Source organism: Chiloscyllium punctatum, chromosome 28 (genome assembly GCF_047496795.1).
Source record: "Chiloscyllium punctatum isolate Juve2018m chromosome 28, sChiPun1.3, whole genome shotgun sequence".
NCBI lineage: Eukaryota > Metazoa > Chordata > Chondrichthyes > Orectolobiformes > Hemiscylliidae > Chiloscyllium > Chiloscyllium punctatum.
The window spans coordinates 75,325,764-75,334,921 of NC_092766.1; the positions used below are offsets into that span (position 1 = coordinate 75,325,764).

General features: G+C 40.6%; 1 non-coding gene across 1 annotated transcript; it reads right to left on the bottom strand.

Moving 5' to 3' along the window:
- Window positions 1-456: 456 nt before the first annotated feature.
- On the bottom strand, window positions 457-540 carry trnas-cga (transfer RNA serine (anticodon CGA)). Its single transcript has one exon. It is a non-coding gene; the product is annotated as a tRNA-Ser (tRNA).
- Window positions 541-9,158: the final 8,618 nt, after the last annotated feature.

Genomic DNA, 9,158 nt, shown 5'->3' on the forward strand with positions numbered 1-9,158 from the left:
AGCTGAGTGCTGGCAAACGGGAATAGATTAGGTGAGAATATCTCGTCTGCATGACGATGTGATTGAGGGGTGTTTCCTTGCTCTACATCTGTATGACTCTGTGACTCTATTAGTCTGGAATAATCACAAATTGAGGGGCCGAAATATTATCTCAGCTTGCCTTTCAACAGATCCTATAAAACGAGGCATTTAGCGTCTGCAGTAACATGTTTTGTATTGCTTCTTACTTTGCTTCATTCCCGCCCGAGCATCCAAATTTCACAACAACTCATGACGTGTGTTGACCCTCATTCACGTTGTTGGCTTTCTTCTCTTTCGACGTATAGTTTTTTTTTAAAATGTCTGGGTCACTCTTGAAATTACTTCGGAATCTTGACGTTCGAAAATCGACTTACAATTGAACGTCTTGCTCAAGCCGCATGACATGCAAAATTCCACTGAAATAGCAAGAGGTACAACCTTGCGAGCAGGATTCGAACCTGCGTGGGAAAACCCCACCGAATTTCGAATCCGACGCCTTAACCACTCGGCCATCACAGCCATGCTTGCGTCTCACGTTCTCATCATAAGACACCCGAATCCATGCAATACATAAGATGTTGAAAGAACAATTTATCAAGACACAAAGATTTCGCCAAAACCTTTGCAGTGACCCAGATGAAGGTTACATTTGTAGGTTGACCAGCTTTCACCGCAGCCTGGATTCTGACACAGATGAACTTGTGAGGATGTTTCTTCGTGGAGTTATAGAGTCACAGAATTTCCACCACAATTGAGTTATTTGCCTCCTTGCAAATGATTGATTTTGACTCAATTGTCCAGCTCCTCGTGCCGAAGTGGATATGCTAATAAGTTTTAATGCTCAGCGCAATATGGTACCAGAAACATTCATGATAAATACCTAAACACTGGCTTAGATTCGAAGACAAATATCGTATTTAGAACGAATTCGGAAACGATTGATAGTAATGGTTCCAAGAATGAAACTTTTAAGTTCTGACATCAGGTTCTGACAACTTCTGAGTAGAAAGGAGGAAGATTGACCAAAGACTTGGAACTGGAAACCGTTTTGACTGAATCATTAGTATTCTTTTTGCACGGAAACTGACCCTTTTGTCCAACTTGACCATGCTGGACCGATATCCTAAATTAATCTGGTCCCATTTTCCAACATGGGCCCCCATCCCTCTAAACGCTTGTTACACATATTCCCATCCAGATGCCATTAAATTTTGGAGTTGAACCAGTCTCCACCACTTTATCTGCCAACTCATTTTCGGCACGCCTGAAAATGTTGCCCATTTGGTCGCTTTTAAATATTTACCGACTCATTTTAAACCTAATCTTTCTAATTTTGCACTTCCTCACCAGCGGGAAATCACCTCGTCTGGTCACGATATCTATGTCCCTCATGATTTAATACAGAGCAACGAATTGACTTTATCATACTTGGCAGTTGGGAAAGGTCTGTAGATTTTTAATCCAGGGTAATAATTTGAAAACTGATTGATGTAGAAGGGCTGACGTACAGAATTGTAGAAACGCATTCTGCCGTTGTTTATAATAAGTCATTGAAGTTTAGCAGCAGCTAAAGAAATCTGTTGTGAAAGCTGCATAATGACAACCTTTCCAGAAAAGGACATTAGGGCACGAGATAGAAGTCTTATTTCCAATGTACGATACCTTGTTTAGACGGTACTTGGAGTACAGGATGAGGAATTATAATCCTCAATTTAGGAAAGTTACTATTGCCATATGAGGAATGCCACGAATGTTGATTAGCCTTGACAACATAGCCTTGACAAATCCTGCCTTAATATTTTTACCATTTCAAAACATGAGAGGTGATCTCATTGAAAGCTGCAAAATATTTGAAGAGATAAACAGGATGGTGCAGTTAAATGATGTGTCCTCACTAATGAATCCAGAAGAAACTGAGCACAAGTTTAAACTTAAGCATTGTGATTTATGCCCACCGTGAGGACTACTAAATTTTAGACTTAGTCTTGAGAAGTTTCGCTATTCTCCACTACAGTGAGCCGTAGATATTTGGTCTTTGAATGCCTTTAAGTTGTGTTTGTTCGTTTTCGAATTAACAACGGCCTTAAGCTTTATGCGGTTATGCCTTTACAAGGCTTACAAGTGTTCAAGGGTCTGTGATCAACATCAGTCGAGTCGGCTTTCCAGTATAAATCGTCTGGCCTTTTGCAAGTAACTTTCATACACTCCAGAGTGAACCTGCTCCGTTGATAATAATCTCTGTCGTACAGGAGTCTTCCATTGGTCCCAAAAACACATTTTGCGATAAAAATAATTTAAGCACTTTCTCCCAATTTTGTCTGTATATATGAGTCCATGTTCAGACAACATTGACTGCATCACAAGAATCATTACAGAATATTGTGAAACAAAGCAATCTCCACCCTTTCATAAGGCAATTATACTTTGGAGAACCTGAAGTCAGATAGAGATAAAGACTCGATAGGATTGAAGACACAGTTCATAGAATTGCAAAATTGTTAATGCGGAAAAAGATGCCATTCGCCATATGATACACCATAAGGCATAGGAGCAGAAATTATTCAATTAAGCCATTGGGACTGGTCCACCATTCAATCATGGCTGATCACTTTCTCAAACCTTGTCTCCTGCAGTTTCCTTTCATCCTTGATTCACTTGATACTCATTAACGTATATATCACTGACTTAAATATACTCAACGAACTGGACACTGTAGCCTTCTTTGGCAGTGAATCCCTTTCACACACCACTCGCTGGCTGCAGAAGTTTCTCCTTCTCTCCGCTCTAAAAGGTCTTCCCTTTGTCCTAAGGCTGTGCACTCCGTTGCGAGTCTCTCCCAAAATGAAAACATCTTTCCAACATCTACTCTGCCATGGCCATTCAGCATTCTTTACTTTTGAATGAGATCCTCCCTCATGCTTCCAACCTTCATCCTGTATAGACCCAGAGTCGTCAAATTTTCCTCAAATGTGAAGTATTTCATTCCTTGGACTATTCCAGAGGACCGATTCAGTAATGTGCCTGTGAGCGATTGTTAACTGAGAATCATTAACTCATGAATGTCTCCTGATTTTTCGTCCTAACGTTGCACACTATTACTATCCATATGATCACCCAATGCCCACTTGAATGCCTCTTTTTTTATTTTATGACATTTCCATCTCGTGGATTCTAGTCACTAACATCTCATCGTTGATTTTTAAAAATTGATTCAGTGGATCATTATGTGGCTGTCTATGTTAGCATTTGTAGTCCACCTCTAATTGTTCAGAAGGTATTGAGTTTCAACGTGAATTGTGTGGATCTGAACTTGCATTCCCACAGTAATGGACAATGGTGAATCAAATAGTAAAGATATGTCAGGTACCTCCGCTCACTAGTATGGCAGCCGAACGGAAGAACCGTTGCCAGCATTAAAAATGAGCCTTACTTCAACGATTGCCTGAAATTACAAGGAAATGTATGGGCAGATGCCCGTGGAGTGAAGCAGACATTGAAAGGATATAGTTTTGTACTTTTTAAACCTATGTGCAGACTTGAAAGAAGGTTATATTCTGAAGAAACTGGGTTGTGCATCTAGAAAAGTAAACCTTTCTACATGCTAGTTCAGTTCATTCTTTTATTCTATTCGAAAGCGTCACAAAGAACAAAATGTCAAGCAGGCCTGTTGTCATAAAGCGGACGTTGTGAGTGTAAAATGTTTCTTTGAAACGTTTCGCTCTTTTCTTTTTCACTGTGCATGAATTTCTATTGCTAGATTCGCCCACAAACTAAAACTAAGCAGGTTAGAGAACTGACCATGCAATATTTCCCACAGTGTTCAAGCATGCTTTGGTGAGATGCATATGTCAGGTGTAAATATATGTTAATGGGGAAAGGGGAATGCAAATGATTCGGTTACTCTTGCACTTTCAGTGTGGACTTGTTGGGCCGAACGACCTGTTTCCGCACCTTCGTGTATCCATTTTTAAAAAAGCTGCTAATTCTGGCTCACATGCATCTGCACATATTCAACATGCGACTCTTTTCCCCCACCCACCCCACCACAATGGCAGTCCACTAGCGCAGTGCACTGCGTGCATTTAAGTTGCAAGATGCTGAACTTTAAGGAAGACATGCACTCTAAAACGAAACGGGGTTTCGAGAATGTAGGGGAATGATATTGTCAAACGTAACTAGAGATGCCCAACTGAAATGATGTTCCTGCAATCAAAAAGATCGGTGTCAACAGATTTCAGGACTGAAATTGTGAAATTACTTTAGTTCAACAAAGATTGCGAATGAGATCGTTTCCCATGTGCATGTTGCAGTTCATGAACGGTGATTGTCTTTTTATATATATCAGTGAATGGGGAAGATGCAGCCTTTCGAATCCTTGATTAACAATTGCTCAAGTGCAGTCAAAAGGTTTGCACTTTGCACCACGCGCGTAGAATTGAATGAATTGTAAGTACTCCTTGATTATTTGCTACAAATGTTTGAATCTACAGTGAAGAGAAAGTTTTCTTTTCAGAAACAAATCTCATGCAACCGAGAAAAAAAGCTTCGAAGGCTCAACACCCGAATAGGAATTAAAAGTAAGTCACTGAGGGGAAGGCGCTAAGGGCTGAACACTAGACCGCCAGGGCACGACAATCGCAGGCGTCTGTCAAAGTCAGATAAAGCATATTGCTTGAACAAGTTTGCAATGTCCTTCATCTGCAAGGTACTGAACTATCGTTTGCTCTCATTGCTTCCTAACGAATTACAGACTGGGAATCATCCTGAGCCGCACAATTAACTCTGATGACTTAAAAGGATCGAATTACGGCCTCACGTTTCATGATTTACTTTCGTCTTTTCAGCATCAGCATCAGAAAACATAGCACTCATTTTCTTCTGAAGCTGTTAACTCGCAGCTCCACTCCCTGTCCAAGTCAGTCACCCCCAGCACATCTGCATAGAGAGATCGAAACGTTAAAGCTCGGAGCAGGAGTTGACACGTCAACATTACTCTGTCATTCTACATAATCTTGGTTAATTTTCTACCTCCTTACCATATTCCTGTTTTCTCTTCACGCCCTCTGAATCTTTTGATATCAAATAAAATAAATGTATTTTCGCATATACGCAAATATTTGGCCTCCACAACGTGTTGTGGTATCGAATTACAGAGGTGCCCTCTCTGACTCAAGAAGTGTTTCTTCATGTCAATCCTAGTTGTTCCACGCACTATACTAAGTCTGGAAGTCCTTGTTCTATACTCTGCAATCAAGGGAAACATTCAGCTGCTCTCTCTATTCCTGTGAGAAGTTTATGTATTTCAATAAGGTTCCGTTCCATTTCTCTAACGTTTACTGTAAACATACCCAGCTGAATACCCACTCTTCTTAAATGTCACGACTGCCATTTCCAGTGTTAGCTTGGTGTTGTCGCTGGACGACTTCTCCACCTCTTCCTTTCTGAAATCATTTTGCATAAATTCATGCAAATTCAGTGTACTGCATCAGCTTGCTTGCACATACAATTTTTCTAGATTGCCCTTCTACTTCCTTCTATCTTCCTCACAACTCACAACCCCAATTAGTTTTATTTTGCAGCGATATGTTGTTAATAAACGCCTCACCAAGAAAGAAGACAATTTGATTCCATTCTATTTCTTTTTGCAAGCCAAATCATATCTGTTGAAGAATATTCCGCCAAGGTTCAAGTCTTTCAGTTTTCCCAAGTAGCTTCACCATGTGAGACCGGATCAAAAGCATTCTGAGAATCTATGTGATAAGCAGACAATCATCTGCGTTGAAGTTTTCTGCGCCTCAAGACAAGGAAGGAATGGAATGAGTTGAATGTGAAATAACTTGACAGAATGCCGATATGAAACTGGGCAGAAGACAAAGCACCACATTGAACTTGGAGCATGGGTGATAATTTGTCAGTGTATACTTGGAAGAAGGTACGAACACACTAACTTTACGAGACAGAAAGATGTGCCAGCGTTTTCAAAATAAAGAGTTCACAGGCTGCCATGTCAGAATTACTTGGCAATGACATAGATGTTCCTGACCATTATTTTTAATGTTGGTCAGCATGGGATAAACGGTCGGAATCAAATCAATGCCTGTACAATTTGGCACGATAAATGATTTTCCTGCGTGCAAATATATGGAAATATGTTTAATCACATATAAATAAGATGCCACGATAAAATTATCGCTTCAGAAAGATGACACAAAATGCTATCGTTGACTTTCTCAATATGAACAGTGCTCCCGATTTTTTCAGGGACTACCCTTCCAGAATAGGTGATCTATTAACTACACTGCTCAGTGGAATTGAACACATCTTAATATTTATCTATGGCTCTGTTTTGTCTTTGAAACTCCTACGGTGTCCTCTTTCATCACTTCAATATTCTCTTCGACCAATGCAACCAATAATCCTTGTTTCCTTGATTTCCTGTCTTTTGTGAAAACCTTGCACCCAGGAGTAATTAACAATCAATTCTACTCCCTTAGGCGCTCGATCTATGTTGACTTTTTAAACCTTCAACTGGACCAAGCTGGCTAACTGAATCAAATCTGCATTGCGAGTCGGACATCAGGAAAGACATGTGTGAACCAGAGTCTTCAATTTTGGACACGTCTTGAATTCATTGAAAACTGTCGGAGAATTTCAAATAGTTCTTCTCTTTTGAATAACAGCTTGAACTATTGACAGATGGCTGCTTCTGATGTCGATTCACATTACTCTTTTGAAGGTGATAGAGACAAAGGTTTGAAAATTATCGTAATGCTCAGCAAATCTGGCAGTATTTATCAAATATAATCGAAGTTTATCAGCTGAAAAGTCGAACCCGCTTTTGATTTCATGGTGCTGACAGCGATGCTGTGCATTCCCAGCAATTATAAATCATCTTTGTGTGAAGCTGAAGGATGGCCGTTGAAATTTTGTTTGTCTGGTTTGCATCAGCAGCGTTCTGAGGAATCTAACCGACCATCCCTTGTTCTTTATCTGTGATGACAGCCACAGGGTGGTAATTCAGGTTTTACTTTGTAAATTTTACATTTCAAAATTCTAAACGTTCTGCTGTCTCTTTCTGTAATAGGCAAATATTTGCTTTTCCATTAATTTCCTTTCCATGTACGTTATTGTTGATTCCTGGAGTATATAATTCTCAACTGTGCCGTCAGTTCGTGTTTCACCTAATGTTCATATGTAATATACTTGCAGCTTATAAATAATAGTATTTGCATTAGACTATTAAAAACTGCATAATTATATATTGTTAATAAGATGCTACTTTCACATTTGCAGAATGAGCATATTATCCCCTAATTATTGACCACATGTATTAGGGCATTCTGGGCCATCGCAAATCCGTGACAATGTCAGCGATTCCTCACATCCTGAACAGTCAAAGAACCTGAATTGTGAAACATGTCTATACGTTTCTTTATTTCATTCACTTCCTTTTTCTCTGCCTCGTTGTCCACTCTGAGTCGCTGTCTGGAATTTAAAAGTAGTCTCTCTCAGGTAGATCATTGTAATCACAGTTTTTTTTACACGATTTGATTGCTTCACTGTATGAAATGTGGAGCAGCAAATATTTCTAGTGATTTGTGTTATTGCACTCAACAGCCCTTCCCGATATTACAAGACTGGGAGAATGCGAGAGTATTGTTTCCAGTTGAAAATTTATGCTCAAATATCTTGTGAAATTTCATTTTAAATCAGCAACTATGAAACATAAAGCGATATATACGACTTTAATTCGTCTGTCCCTGAGGCAGCTGTAGATGATAGTCATGTGCCAACAAGGAGGTAAAATATGCATACACACAGAGAACATATAGCCTTTATCAGGACAGTGGTAATCTGCTGAGCATATCTAAGAGTATTAAGGCCATAGCCAAAGACAACATAGCATAGAATGCTTGTGCTGGTGACGCCCACCTCCCAGATGAGTTGAAAAACTTCTGTGCATGGTTTGAGGAATGAAATGATGTGGAAGCGAGGAAGGCCATTCTCCCCCACCGCCCCAATGAACTGTGTTGTGTCTTCTTAGGACTGACGTGAGGAAAACTCGATGCTGTGTAAATCCACGTAAGGCTGCTCGCAAACTTAATGTTCAGATTGCTCGCAGATTGCTTAGGCGATGTTCTGACGTGCTGGTGGATGTTCCCATGGATCTCTTTAAAATTTCCTTGAGTTGTACCATCGTTCCAACAGGCTTCAATGCTTCAGACTATTGTCTCTGTGCCGAAGAATTTTTTCGGTGTCTTTGCTCAGTGACTTCTGCTCCGCTGCGTTTACACTCATCATCATGAACATTTTCGAGATGCTCGTCATGAGGCAGTTTAGACACTGATGCTCCCAACCCCCCACCTTCATTCGACACTCTGCTGTTTGTGTATCGTTCCAGCCGCTGAACAGATGATGCCATCTGCAACACCCTGCATGTGGCCATTACCCACCTGATGAAGAAGGAGACATTCAATCAAGTTACTATTCCTTATCTTCAGTTCTACATTCACCAAATTCATTCGTCAGATACATTTTGGAAAGTTGAGTCTGCTGCACTTGAATATGTCCGTTTGTAACTGGGAGTCTTCAGTCAACCCGGATTGGGAACAGCATCTCCAACAGCATCACACTGAACACTGGGGCTCCCTGGGGCTGTGTGTTCTGGGGTGATCACCGTGTTTTCAGGCGACTGAGCATAGATGTCCAGCTCAAATTATAGTATTAAGTTGACTGTTGACACGTCGGTCCTGGCTCTCATTAGCCGAAGCGAAGTGTCAGCATACAGAGAAAAGGTGCTCGGGTGAATGGACGAGTGCAGAGCCAACAACCTGTCTATGAAAACGGACAAATCGAAATAGATGGTTGTGACTTCATGAGAACTCAGACCGGTCAGTCTCTGCAAGATGTCGACGTTTTGCCCGTAGAGATTGTGAAGAGCACCAAATTTGTTTGCATCCATTTTTCAGATAATCTCACCTGGTCCCTCAACACCAACTTCACAGCCAAGAATGACCAACAGCGTCTCCATTCTGTGTAGGTTGAGGAAATCCCATTTGACATTTCATTTCCTCACCTTCTACAGAGGGTTAATTGAGAATACACTGAGCAGCTGCATCACTGCCTGGTTCGGGAAT